This window comes from Lissotriton helveticus, chromosome 11, assembly GCF_964261635.1.
Source record: "Lissotriton helveticus chromosome 11, aLisHel1.1, whole genome shotgun sequence".
Taxonomy (NCBI): Eukaryota; Metazoa; Chordata; class Amphibia; order Caudata; family Salamandridae; genus Lissotriton; species Lissotriton helveticus.
Window position 1 is genome coordinate 60,247,207 of NC_136072.1, and position 15,651 is coordinate 60,262,857.

Here is a 15,651-nt window from a genome sequence, read left to right on the forward strand (position 1 = left end):
TGTGGAAACAAAGACCATTATGTTAATGACAAGGGCTGTCTAGGTTTAAAACAAAGAAGTTTGAATTGTGACATGGCAGATGATTTTGCTAAATTCTACTGTAAAGTATGGTACTAATATTTCTGGCATATCGTTGGAATGTGATGCTAACTATAATGTGCAGTGTATGTTAAGCTTAGAGTATAATGTGTTGGTGTTATTCACTTGATCTAGAACAAAGCCTTTTTTGCTTTATAACCCAAGGAGGAGTGTTAGTCAATATGGTAGCTGATTTGAGTTCTCCGTTCACTATAGTAAATCAGCCTGTATGAAATGAAAAATGTAAAAGCACCTTAAGGGATTGTTTTGTACCCTCAGATGTTAACTCAGAAAGTTTCTTAAAGGAACCAATAATAATGTTAGAGTATTGTGTAGTTAAATTTGACTTTAAGGGCTAAGAACTGTAAGGCAAACTATATTTGGCAGAAAAAACTGTTCTTGGGTGATTAGATCAAAGGTATTTAGGGATCACTTTAAATCCTAACACTGCTGATCAACTGTTGCTATTGAAATGAAGATTTATTTTCAACAATAACAATAGTGTAAGGAGGTCAGTAAAGTATTTACTAGGATGGCTAGAGAATTGCAAGAGTTTCAAAATACAATTATGTTGAAAGATAATCACACACTACTCACTCACAAAGTGAGAAATGTTCCATTTTGTATGGATGAATTGGATAAACTTATGCAAGATGGCATACTTTAGTGTATTGAGGAAAGTGAAGGCCTGGCCCCACTTTTAGTTGCACGTCACACAAGTGGCAGAGTCAGATTGTGTATTGACCTTCAAATACTTCATTAATATATTCACATAGATATGTTTTCCCCACCCAAAATCAACAAAATGATGGCTATGACGATTTGACTCAAGTGGTTTACTGTAGGAACGTGCCCCCTTTTTGCATGGTTGCCCCCTCATTTTGCCTGATGTTGATGCTCTGAGTTCCTGCCAACCAGGTACCCAGGGTCTATGTTTTTTACCTAAAACTGTACTGTATACCCACATAGTGGCACCTCTCTGGACACATGTAAGTCCCTTGTTAAAGGTACCCTAGGTACCAAGGGCCCTGTGATGAGAGAAGGCCTCTAAGGACTGCAGCACTTATTGTGCCAACCTTAGAGATTCTGTACCTTTAACATCCACATACTGTCATTGCTGGCTGAGTATTTTGGTGCTGATCAAAGTGAAGAGTCAACATAGCACACATCCCTGTGTGCCATGCTTACACTCCACTGCCTAGGTCAGCCACCCCTCTACCTGGGTGCACTATGCCACTGGTGAGGGTACAGTTGCACAAGCTCTTTACCCCTACAGTGTCTAAGGCCTAGATGTAGGTAATTTCATTTTACCACTTCTTAAATACCGAATTTTACTGATTCGGTATTTAAGAAGTGGTAAAATTGAGGGGGGGGGGGGATGTAGGTATTACAGAATCGGTAAATAACGAATCGTTAAGATTTGGTATTTACCGATTCTGTAAATTCCGATTCGGTAATGCCCATTGATTCCTATGGGCATTGAAGCCCATAGGAATCAATGGGCATTACCAAATCGGTATTTACCGATTCGGTAAATACCGATTCCAGCAAGGGTGCAGGGGGTGTCACTTTGACACCCTCTAGCACCCCAAATACAGGCATGTGTGCCATGTGGCACACAGACATGCCCTAAATTTACCGATTCGGTAAAATTGGCCCCCTACATCTCAATTACCCATTTACCGGTCGGTAATAGCCGAAATCGGCCGTTACCGGACGTTAAATGGCCACCTACATCTGGCCCTAAGTGTATTCTTTGACAATGTAAGTGCAGTGCAGCTATGAAGAGTATATGGTGTGGAAGTTTATCATTATGAACTCCATAGCATCATAAAGGCTTTACTGAAATCTGGGAAGTTTGGTATCAACCTCCTCAGCACATTAAACCCACACGGATGCCAGTGTGGGATTTAGTGAAAAATGCACTCATAGGGCATCCAAGAGATGCCCCTGAAAAATGACCTAACTCCAGTGTCCTGGCTGAGTGGCTGCTCACCACCTGCCACCCCAGTCATGTTTCTGGACCCCTGGGGTAAGAACGCCCTGCTCTTGGGGTCTGGAAACAAAGCACATCCTGGGCAGCGGTGCCAAGCCTCCTCCCCCAGGATGATCAATAATAATGGGGAGTTCCAGTGTCATGCAGAACCTGGGGAATTACAGCAGTATAGAAACAGAAGTTCTGCTATGAAAGTAACAGTTGCTTTCTATTGATACATCTGTCCACAGAGAATTAGGACTATCTATCAATGATACAAAGAAGCACACAATTGTCTATAGATAATGCTACACATGACAAATAACAACATCAATGTTTACTTGAAAAAGTGTGAACGATATATTAAAAAAACATATATCGTATGTGATGATACACCAATATTAAAGGACAAGACTGATACAGACTATGAACAATATTTGTGACATACATATCCGTCTCATGAATTACACAGATATTAACCCAATAGACAATCAAAACATTGGACACAATTGACAAATATACTGAAATTTGCTTGGTCATCCAAATATACTAGATGACCCAAAAGAGACAAATGATTTACATCCTGTCATGGAAATGTCTATTTGGGCGCGGAAAGCCTGTTCAATTCACATCGATATTTAGACCCCAGAAAACGAGTGTGGTTAGACAACATCACCATGGGGACTATAAACACAATAGTGCACGGTGTGTTCAAAAACCTAAAGCTGTTTTGCAAGGTAAAAACTGCAAAATCAGACTCACCTGCTATGGAAGTTTCTCAAGGAAAAATAGATTGCGTGCTCTCTTCTCATATCAATGAAGACCTGCACTGTGAGAAACAACACATGTGCTTACAATGGATGAGCCAGCTGAAGCACAAACAGTAAGGCCCATATGTGAATGTTGATTAGTGACAAAAATTGTCTACCGTATTGGACAAATGAAACCATCAAACCTGCTTGTGCATCATGAAGGAGCCAAATGAGTGCTTCCTTTGTGGCTAAATTGCTTTGTTTCAATATAGATCACAACTTAGTGGGCAGCCAAGTTCCAGGAGCAACAAGTACTTCCCAGGTTCCTTATGTGAAAATAAAAGGAATGATGCAGGATTTAATTGGTGGATTAATGCGTGAAAGCATGTTGTCCAACACTGCTCACCGTGTAATGTTAGCATAAGGTTCAATAAATGTTTAGGTAATGCCTATCATGTTTAAATAGAGCTTATCTCCATTGTGCCCTCAAATCAGTACTGTTTGGACGCGCATCTCTGCAGCGTTCTAAGCGGTAAGTTAAAAGTGATCGGACGCTACGTCAGCATGCATGCCAGCGAACAGGCTGTCAGTTGACGATAGTCAAACGTCAGAGACGTGCATATTTGTTGCCAAAGTAACCCGAGACACATTCTATGATGCTGATGGCAGTGGCTTACATCCATGGTGTTAGAAGACACTGTTGAGTTACATCAATTTACAAAGTGATGATGGTTGCAGTGTACAACCCGTACAACACTCGGGCTCTATTGACAATATGTGATTCAGTGTACATGAGAGATAGGGGAGACATCCGTTACATCGCGGTCTTCACACCGCAATACCTTTACAATGCAGGCATTACATCGCAATTCGTTACAACGACTTGCGCTGGATGGTGCTATACACTAAGGAATAGTATCATTTACTATTCCAACACCTTCCCTACTGTTACGTAGGCTGGAGTTGGAATAGTAAATCATACTATTCCTAAGTCCAGCACCCTCCAGTGCAAGACTTTGTAATGCCTAACCTTGTAAACGTATTGTGATGTGAAGGCCGTGATGTAATGTAACATATTCGAGAGATAGCTACGAAAAGTGTGTTTTTTGAGTAACGTATTTTGTGGCAATCAAAAACTGAAGAACTCTGCGGATCTGCTAACATAAACCTTAAAAATATATTTTCTACAGTTTGTATTGGGGATACATCGTGGTAACCCCAGAGTCCTGCCCCATACATCGCGATACTCATACATTTAGCCTGGTAAATTTTAAGTAGCCCAATTTTTTTACAAAGTTAACCACTGCCCCAATTGACCTCTTAAAAAGGAGAGTCCTACTTTTGACTGCTGGGTGCCAGTTGCCAGTATGTTCTAATAAAACGCCTAAATAGGAGAATGTATCAGTTGCACCTATCCTGTCATTCCCCAGTACCAAACTTTTACATTTGTTTATCCCCTTCTCACATGTCATTACAAAGGTTTTCTTAATATTACGTTTTAACCCCCGACCATTCATGAAACCAATATATGCCGCAAGAGCACTCTGTAGGCCCCTCTGGGTCCTGGCCATAAGCACTGCATCATCTGTGTAGAGCAGGAACACAATTGGTTTGTTTTTATACTGTGGAGGATCTGTAGTCCTGGCCACCAGTTCCTCCTCTAAGGCATTAGTATATAAGGAGAACAAAAATGGGGCCAGGACGCAGCCCTGCCTCACTCCCCTCTCCACAGGGAATGGCGCAGTGAATTCACCCTTCAATCCATGCCTCACCTTAGCAGATGCCCCAGTATACATCTGTCTCCAAAATTGCACTAATAGTGGGTCAACCTTTAGATCCGAAAGGATTTCCCAGAGTCTATTATGTATAACGCAGGCAAATGCGGCCGAGAGGTCCACAAATGCCACATACAGTTTCCCCTCCTTGGCTTGAGTATACTTTCCCATTAAAATAGTAAAATGTAAAACCTGCTCGATTGCCCCTAACCTCTGTCTAAAACCATATTGTACCTTGCTTAAAATAATATTGTCCTCAGTCTATATTTGTAATCTATTTAGAACAATCCTGCCTGCTACATTAACTAGAGAGTCTAAAAGGGAAATAGGTCGGTAGCATGCAGGATTGAATTGGGGATCCCCTATATTTGGGACATGATTAAAATACAACCTCTGCTATTAAGGCATAGAGTGTGGACATCCACGAATACAGGGTTGAATAGGGAAATCATTGGAGACACCATGAGTCTATGCTATGCAAATAAGATCACTTGGCTTTACTATATTAGAAGATTGTAAATAGATTTGGATAGACTTGATTATTATATTCATCCTGATACTATGAGCTCCATTTCCAGGAAGGACTTTAAATTGTTATGCCTGTCGCACTTCGAATCCTTAAGAGCAGTAATGGAAATTAAGAAAAGCACTATGATTCAGCATCAGCTAACCCTGGCAACTTCTAGCATACAAAGTGATACCAAAGGGGATGCTTGTTTCCGGTACAGGGAAGACATGGCTTGGCAGTTCTGGCTGGACTGTTTCATGAGCTACAGGGTCAAACTGCTTTGCATATGGCCATCTCTGAACTGGGGTGGTGGAGTGAGCTAAATAATGATGATGGATTAAACCCAGATCAGTTGACTGGGGTTGAGTGATTGATTTGCTCAAACGCTCCTTCCAGCATCCCCTTGGAGGTCGCTTTGTTCACCCTAAGTTTGCAGGGTATGCCCAGACGTGGGTCCCTTGCTCACTTAGCCACTGGATTCAAGCTAGCCTGGCTGATGGCGGCTGATTAGCCAGAAACCGGTCCCAGGATGCTTGTTTCCGGTCCCGGGAAGACATGGCTTGGCCGTTCGGGCTGGACTGTTCCCATGAGGCACAGGGTCAGACTGATTTGCATATGGCCATGTCTGAACTGGGGTGGCAGAGTGAGCTAAAGAAAGATGATGGATTAAACCCAGATCAGTTGACTGGGGGTGAGTGTTTGATTTTCTCAAACGCTCCGTCCATCATCCCCTTTGGAATCGCTAACTTCTAGCATACAACCATATTTGGTTTGGTGCACAGGAGGGTACGACAGGTATGTCCTTACCATATTTAGGCTTGATAGTTTTCACCGGTTAGTTAGTTTCCCCACTGTAAATGATTAGACTAGAGATTTATGTCAATGCCCGTGCGATGAGATGTCTATCCAATCAACAATGCCTGTGATTTTATTTTGGAAATTTTACCACTGTGAAAGAGTAAGATGGATTTTACCAGTGTTGAAGAGAGGGGAGTGGAAGCAATGTCGTCCCGCTTTTTTATACTTACACATGTTGGAAAATGTTTACTGTGTGGGAGTTATGGCTGGATTTCTGAAAAGCATATTGAGAAATGGGAAAAGTATAACTGCCTAAGCAGGAAGTTGGTTAATGTACATTATTTTTTCTATTTCCTTTAAACGGATAGGATTGAGATTTCTGTATAGATGGAACTATTTGTATGTATATGTCTGAAGATATTTTTTAAACGTTACTTTTATGATTTTTTATGTAAAAAATTGAATAAAGTGTATTTGACTTGAGTAACGTATTTAACACACACAGTTGAAACACGTCAATACTCCAGCTTGCATATCTGACTCTTAGATGAATGCATATTCACTATATATTATAATAAAAAATAAAATGAAGCCCAATATATCAACATGATAGAAGTGTCTAAAATGACCTGCATAAAATTTACCATCTGCAAAATGTGCCACAAAGATATTCCTTACAGGTATTATTTATCAAAGATATAAAATTCAACCATGTTGTTGAAAAAAAATGGTGTATAATTCAGATCTTTCACATAATGTGACCCACACTTTATAATTGCATTGTTTCCCCAATATATCTTTGTTTGAAATACATAATACATAGTATTCTTTACAAGGTTGCATCATATTCATTGAGTGGTTTACATGTAATGCATGATTGAAGATTTGTTGATAAACTGCAAAATCATGCATAGTAGGTTTGATAAACATGAATGTAGACAAGATAAACCAAAGTATCTTGATAAAGCTAGGACATGCCTATATCATGAATTTTAACCCCTAAACAATAAGGGAACATGCCTCAATATCTCCTCTGATCCATGTAACCTTTAGTTAACTGAGTAAAGCAAATGTATCCACATACACTCTCAAAGGTTAATAGAGATGTCACATCTCCTCTTGGGTTCTATAGGATTCTTTCTAGCACCCACCACTTCAAGCTGGCTATTGGGTGCTGCAGGAGATTGTAATGTTCAACTAAGGGTGTGCCCTGGACCTTGTAACGTATCCTTGAGCAATGCTGTAGGATTCAGGTTTTGACTTTCTACCTGGTTTGCCCAACATATGCCTTGCTACAAGGGCACCTAATTATGTAAATAACATATTTCATATTACAGTTGGTGTGTAAAATGTTTTCCTGAGTGGCAAAAGTCCTTCTGCTCAATAGTCTGGTCACACGCCTTACACTGCCCAAACGTATTGTGGCCCACTAAGGGTGGTAACAGTAGCTGCGTTATAAGGTCTGGGCAGGAGTGTTCATGAGGTACGAGTTGACCACATGGTCATAAACATTTCTACTCCTCTTGAAGGCGAAGAGAGGAGGTTCTGTGCTGCCAATCTCATCCGTGACCAGAGACCAATGTCAGTAATGATCTTTTTTATTTCATTGCTTCTATTTCCAAAGGTCGACACACAGACCACACTGTCATTCATTCTCTGATGATCATCTTTCACCTTTAGTAGTGTCTCTCTGTGGCAATGCCAGTCACTTTTCCTGACTCTCTTGAGGAGGCCTCTCGAGTAGCCAGAATCTTTCAATCACATGATAAGGAGGTCAGATTCCATGAAGAAATCTTACCTGTGTGTACAGTTCCTGTGGAGCCTCAAGAAATGACTGTACGGCAGGTTGTCCCGTAGGTTCCTGGAGTGATGGCTAGATTATCTGAGCAGTGCGTTACGCTCCATGGGCTTCCTAAAGAGTGTGGTGTTTAGAGTATTCTCCATTATCTTAATCCTTAAATCTAGGAAATCAATTACTTCCTGACTCAATGTCATGGTGAATTGTATGTCCACTGATCTATTGTTATTCCTGTAGTCTGTCCTGTTCACCTGTACAAATTATGAGGACATCATCAATATATCTTTTCCAGAGGGTGATGTCACCAGAAAAAGGATTCTCACTACTATATGTTGCCTGTCCTAATAGGTGTCCATGTACAAATTTGCTATACCTAGGGCAAACCCTGCCCCCATGGCTACACCCTATGTCTGGTAGAAAAAATAATTTCTGAATACAAAGACATTTTTTGTCATTTCTATCTCGAGAAGGCTCACTATGAATTCCATGAGGACAAAGTGAGACCTACCCGGTGGCTCCTCCTTGTTTTTGTGTACCTTAGGAAGGGTATAAATAATCGGGACTCTGGGTTCTTTTTTGTTCAGATAACCAAATTCTATTTCAGTAAGGCATCCCTCTTTAAGACCTCGGGTGGTCAGCAGATGTATGAGCTTGGTCACCTCCGTGGTAGGATTGCCCAGAATCTTTTTAATTGTGTCATAACCTCTGTTATGTAATCGGCGGTATCCTGGATTACGATATCACCACCTTTATCTGATGGATTGATAACTACATTAAATTTCTTTTAAGCGATTCTAGGCTAAGTCTCTCATCTCTCATGATGTTGTGCTTGATATACTTCTTCATTTCAAACAATTGCATCATGTCCATCCAGATCACTTGCTTGAATGTCAGTACTCTGTTGGATACTAGATGTGCCGGGTGAGCGAAATTGGACAGAGTTCTCAAGGGTGTGGCAGAAATCCTCTTGTCACATATGAGGTTTGTGTTTTTGTGCCCGTAGTGGCGCAAGCGTACTTTTCTAATAAAACAGTGTAGTTCTATCTTGGTATTAAAACGAATATAGCATGTTACAACGCATGCTATAACATTGCGTACTATTACAACGCAGTTGTTACAACAACTGCCTTGTTAGTATGTGATGCATTTACATCAAAAGTCATTAAAACGATTTGCACTAGGGGGCGCGCTGGACTTAGGAATGGTATTAATTACTATTCCTACTCCAGTTTGAGCAACAGTAGGGAAGGTGGTGGAATTTATTTCCAATACCTGAGCACCCTGTGGTGCAAGTCGTTATAATGACTTGTGATGTAATTTCATTACATACTAACAAAGCGGTTGTTATAACTACTGTGTTGTAATGGTAGCGCAATGCAATGACAGCGTTGTAAATACTGTTTCCCATTAAAACAGTTTGTGGGTGCTGTAGGTACAAAGCTTGACCCTTTACCCAGTACTGACTGCTCCGATGGAAATAGATGGTATTTGGATAAATTGACAATGGGATCACTTAGGTCCTCGATCTGTTCACTCAAAATATTGACTACCTCCTGCTGGTTCAAGCCAGGGGTCCCTGCTTCGGGTACCTTCCAGGCTCTTGGGCTTACCATCTGTATGTCTGTTGTCTGGTTTGAATCTCTCCATGCATCCCTTGGGAATAGAATCTCACTGCCTTCCGTCCCCTACCACTGCCACTGTTAAAGCCCCTGTTATGTAGTCTACCCTGTCTGGTACTCCTCCACTATATGTTGACCATCTTCCGTCCCCTAAAAATGGTCCAGGAGGTGGTGCTTGATAGTTCTGCCTTTGATTGTATTGTCGCCCAGCCGTACTGCCATTGGGTTGTTCATGGTCACTGTCGGGCCACTGGAGTATGATGATTCAGAAAATGTCTCATATATGTGGATACCTTGCTTCTGCCATTGGTATAATGGCCTTGATTGCCCTGTTGGTAATACCCCTCGGTGATATAGGGATATGTCACTTTCCTGTTGCAAACTCTTATATCTTGGGCTAGCTTGTCCAACTTTCTTGTCTGGAAGACTGTGTTAAAGTCAACAATAGTTTTTCCAACCTCTCTAGAGCGTTTTTGGAGTTATTGAGGGCCCTGTCTTCTAAAATCTCCTTTTTGGGGTCAAATATCTCTTTGGTCAGTTTTTTTAATGTATTCAAGGGACGTCTCAACTCAAGCTCCATCCAGTGCCGGAAACAATTATTCGCCACAAAACTGAAATTCCCTTGAAATTTGGGAATATCTATAAGGACACCAGGTTCATTCTTGACCTGAAGTCCAACCGGAATAATATTTGCCTGGAGGTACTTAATTAACAAGTCACCATTCAGTCTTGTTCTTACTAAATTCTTTTCTAGCTTCTCTAACTTGTTCAATTTCTCATTTAGTATGTTATAAAAAGGAATGGCAGCAACTCCTAGGAATGAGCTATATATTACAAAATATATGCAAGTGTATCCGACATTGCACATGGGGTAATAGTTTATTTGAAGGAAAAAGAACCTCGCGGGCCAGCGCCTGCACTAATAGATCATCAATAATAATGGGGTGTCCCAGTGTCATGCAGAACCTGGGGAATTACAGCAGTATAGAAACAGATGTTCTGCCATTAAAGTAACAATTGCTTTCTATAGATAAATCTGTCCACAGAGATTTAGGACTATCAATCAATCCACGATGGGGAAGCTTCAAAGGCTTGCCACCTTTGTGAGCTGACCCAGCCATTTGCTGCTCCCTGCAACTGACCTCCACCGGTTCTGACCCCCACTTTAGGTAAGAAAACTGGAAGGAAAACCAAGATAGGAGGAGAGGTATGCCCACCTTTGCCAAACCCACCCGTCAGGTGGGGAGGCGAGGTGAAGCAAAACTCTCAGTCCCAGCCATCTTGAAGATGGGGGGACCTAGCCAATCAGAGTGAGGCTTATTGCCCCCTCCCCCTGGAGGATGGCATAAAAGGGGGTATGCCCACTCTACGGAAGGCACAAATTGGTCCCAACCTGTACCTACCTGAAATGCCCCTAAACCTTGCCTCCCCAGACAAGAAGAAACAAGAAGAAGAAGGACCGAAGAGCCGTGCTGAAGGACAAAGAGGAGTACACCAACTGACTTGGCCCCAGGCCTACCGGCCTATCCCAACCGTGACCTGCTCCAGCAGAATCTCAGTGTGTCCTGCATCCAGCAGCCCCCCAGAACCCAGAGAACCTGCCCTGCCTCCCCCAACAAAGACTTTGTCTCCTGTGTGCACCGGATTTAGTCACCAACAGACTCTGGTCAAATCTGCGAGTCTGCCCCACTTTGCACCTGATGACAACAGCCCGAGTTAGAGTGGCCCAACACCAAAAGGAAGTCTCCCCGGCGATCCTGACCTGGGATCTGGGGATCCCCGACCTCCCTCAAGTCTCCCTACAAGGCCTGCAGCACCTTTCTGGAGGAACCCCTGACCGCGACAAGAGTTGGTAAGAAAACCCAGACGTCAATAGACACTCCTGCACCCAACGCCCCACGGCCTTGGGTGGCTATCCTGATGGTTTCCTGGTATCCCACGACAGTGTTTGTTGAAACTGGACAATCCCCACTGAAAACAACAGGACACCCGAATCCAAAACAGCACCCTTGATCCCGCCACCCTTGTGCTGCCGTGGGTGCACTCTGTGTGCTAACTTGAACCCCCCTTTGCCCTGAGCTCAACCTTAGGAGCTTTGCTTCCTCAACCTTGTGACCTGCTCGTGAGCAGCCACCAACTGGAGGCCCCCTATACCCCATTGGATAACATTAGGCTTCTACACCCGGCACCCGGCCCCCCTACTGTCACTGAGGGTGCTTTTTGAGTGCATCCTTGACCCTGGGGGAACCCTTGTTCTAACCCCAGAAAAGCAACAGAAAAGACCGTTTACTTACTTGCAAAACGATAACCCCATTTTTCTCGAAAGGATTGCATTTCACATTTTCCTCTGAAAAACTTCTAAGTGTTGAGGGTGTTTTGTATGGACACCTAAGAAACTGAGTTTTCATAAAAGCCTTTTACTTACCTTTTATCCGGGAAATATCCAGGCATATCACACTTAGTAAAAAAAGTAATCCGAGAAATCACTTACAAAGTAATCATAAAGTTGCAACGTAACTGAAATGTAAATTCAACTGTTTTTGAACATTTGACCTATCTGTATCTGCATTTAACTGCATTCAACTGTATTATCAGAAAAGTACTATTTTTACTTGGCTGCACCGAGTCTGGCTTGGTTCGGGAAAATTCAACAAATAAGTATTTTTGATACAAACAGTTGGTCTCAGTTCACTCTTTGAGTGTGTGACATAATTTCATGCCTGATTGTTTACAATAAATGCTTAACACTACCCTCTTATAAAGCCTTACTGCTCTCCCACTCTACCACAAATAGAGAGTAAGGTATTATCTACTTTAACCTCTGGAAGGATTTGGGGATCACCTGGACTCTGCACACTATGCCTTACTTTGGTATAGAGTATACAGATCCATCTTCCTAAATGTACCTACCATGATTTAGCTTCATCTTACCATCAAAGTTGTTCTTCATCAAGTAAACATCTTACTGCCTTAATAGCACCTTCTGGATGCCGATTTGACTTGCGTAATTGGCTGCTGTATTCCAGTGTCTTACGTATCATTGATTGGAAGACCACAATAACATTATCATCATGTGTAGGGACAGAGATGAATATGACTGAAGGATATGGAGTGTGTTGTCAGTGTTAAGTGATAAAGGGCTTACTGATGAGCTTAAGAAATGTAAATTTGCACATAATTCAATCACTTATTTTGGCCTTAAAATTACTGATGTGAGGAATCCTAAATGTACTACTCCTAAATGCCCTTTGTGAATACCGAAAGTCTTAAAGTTAGGATTTTGTCTCACATTACTTTTGTGAATCAGGTGCTAGGATCTGTGGGCCCTATTCACAAAAGTAATCTGGATTCCTAACTTTACTACTCCTAAATGCCCTTTGTGAATGCAAAAAGTTGTAAAGTTTGGATTTTGTTTCAGTTAAATTTAAGTTTTGGTTAACCTATTACGGCATGCTCCTGATGCAGTTTATCCCAGCTTGGGTCTGCCATTTAAGACATGGCTTATGTATTATTTAGCAGAAAAAAAAGCTTGGTGGACATCAAAATACGTCATCTGACAGGCTTTGCAGTTTTGCAGAATGTGTTTCCAATGCACCAAAGTTTTTTCATAAGTAAACATTTTTTTCTCCTGTATATTACATTGATAAGCCACACGTAGGCATTAAATAAGTCGCAACTATACTAGAAACGTCTTTGTGAATCAGGACAACTTTGAGATTTTGCCAATAAAATTAGGATGTGACAGATGTCCAATGATTCCATTTTCGAAAGTTGGAAAACATAGTAGATTCTGAAGTGCAGTGTGAAAAAATTACATTTGCAATATCTAGTGTGTAAAGGTATTTATTTAGATCATACTCTGTCCTTTAGTATACATAAACTAGAAGCTATGTTTAACACATTGGGGATATTAGTTGAGGTGAGTGAGTAGGCACCTCAAATTATAACCATAATTCTTACCAGAATTAACCCTTAAAATCACTACATTAACCTGAGCTCAGCCCCCTGGTACCTATGGCATAGAGCAGACCGGCTTAACTTAGAGGTAATGTGTGGCGTATTTATGAAGTACTCAAACAATTACAAACTCAAAACACAACTTTAAATAAATTTAGAAAGACAGAGTAAACTTTAATAAATATAATAAATATAATGACACCAAAATACTAAATATCCAATAGGGGAAATCAGTGTTATGAATGTTCGAAGTTTAAATGTGAAAATAATGCTAAAAAGCATTAAGTGCTTACTTTGATCATCCGATTGCACTTGATCGATTTCTAGGCATAAGTCAAGACCGATTGCAATGGAGCACGGTTTGGATAAACAAACAAGGTATGACCCGGTCGGCGGTGGAGACTACTCTCCACAGCTGACTTACACCTCCAACAGCCTACAGAGTAAACACTGTCGTAATTATTGTAATTTGTTTGCCTGAAGTATTTAGAGTGGGTAAACAAATGACAAGTTTTCACTATCCACCAGCGCCAGGTAGAACCTGGAGGTAAGGGGCAGTGAAAACTGCAAATTACCCAATGCCATGGTTAGAAGAAAATTCTCATGGCAATAGAGTTATTTCTTTTCTCATTTTCAGGAAACAAAATCAAATTTTTTTAGAAATAAAAACAAAACATTGAAAGTTTGTGTATGGATTTGTCAGATTGACAGAGCTGTCCGTCAAACTTTCAATGCAATGACTGGAAGCGCTGTAACAGCAGTTCATGCCAATGTGAGAGATGTCCACTGGGCCATTGGACATCTCTAAATTTGGGGGAAGGTACTTCCTCAGGGTGATGGAGTTCTTTAATCCGTCGCTTTGACAAAGTAAATCTGATAATCCAAACTCTTACTGCAGTAGATAGCCTCTGAAATGGAAGTAAAAAATCCTCAGCCAGGCAAGGTAACAGGCTATGGCCGATAGAGGCCTTTGACCGAGGTCTCGATAAAGTCATTGACTTTCAGCGGGACTCTGAATGGGAGGAATTTGAATTTCGTGTCAAGAAAAGGTCTTTCGAAGAATACTTTATGTGCTTATGGCAGTGAAGATTTATACCTTCGGTCTTGGTATCTAAAATGGAAGCCAGAAATCCTCAGAAGGGCAAGACTGCAGGCTGTGGCTGACGAAGGCTTCAGGAGGCCATAAACTGTTGGTTTCAAGTTCCAGCTGAATCAGATTTTCTGCAATGGAAAACTCTGAGCAGGAGCAACAGGGATCTTTGGCCCAGTGGTAACACATTTTTGTTAGATCGGCTTGATAGAATCGTCTTTTTCCTCCTGAGATCTTTGAAGCCAATAAGTTTATAAGACCCAAGTTTCAAGAAAAGTTAGGAGTAAACCCTGAAGACTGTGCTTGGGGGTCAAGACTCACTCCAGCAGATACCAACAGACTCCAGCAGATGCCAAAAGCAGGGTCCAGACCTGATCCCCATGGAACTGGTCAGTGGTAAATATTATCCAGTTTTAGCTTGCTGTGTGTTGTAGCTTGAACAGGAGCCTAGCCATATTAACCTTGAAGTCCACGTGTTTGTCCTGGTACAGGAGGGAGAGCAGGTCCAGTCTCAAAGCTCTTCTCAGGTCACAGACAGCAGGTTCTGCCCTCTTCTGTTCTTCCACAGGTCCAGAAAGGAGGGCACTGCATGAGTGCTACCAGCCTGTGAGTGTGTGCATCTCCTAGCCACTCCCTAACCAATTGGATAAACGTTCCAGAAGTAACCCCACCCACTTTTGCAGCATTTCCTGTGTGCCCTACTTCTAAGAAGCAAACAGTGCTCCTGTCTACCTAAAACCAAGAATCCTGGGAACAGTGCAAATGGTCAGTCCGCCATTGGAAAGACCATTTACCCACACCAAAGGCCTTTTTCTCAGGTATGGGAGCAAGTACACACCCCATCAAAGGAGCTTTTTATCTTCTGGTTGACAGTCAAAGCTAATGCGAATGGGCATTTAGAGGCTTTAGGCAGGGAAAGGGTAACTTTTCTAAAAGTGTACTTTCCAAAATATATTTGTTACAAATCCAACTTCACCAATGAATTGGATTTGTAATAAATATTTCAAAAAGTCCAAACATGAATTTTGTAGTTGTTGCCTAGCCACAGATAACACTACTAAATATAATATTGTATCTCAATGCTTTGTTTTGGAACAGCCAATCCCTCTACATTGAAAGTTGATTTTAGGGACTTTTCAGTACAAGGATATGGTCTACAGTAGTCTTCTACATGTCCTACTTTTAAAAACCATGCACCCTGATTTCTGGGAAGTAAGGCCTACACATGGGTGACTTTATAATTGTTATTTATTGAGCGTTTTATATAGGATGAACAAGACCTTTCAGGGTAACAGGGCTCT

The 15,651-nt window shown here is 41.5% G+C and overlaps 1 protein-coding gene across 2 annotated transcripts in view; it reads left to right on the plus strand.

The window, feature by feature from the left end:
- The window catches only part of LOC144792903 (cytochrome P450 2J2-like), a 116,857-nt gene that overhangs the window by 20,994 nt on the left and 80,212 nt on the right, over window positions 1-15,651 (plus strand). The gene's annotated exons all lie outside the window — the stretch shown is intronic.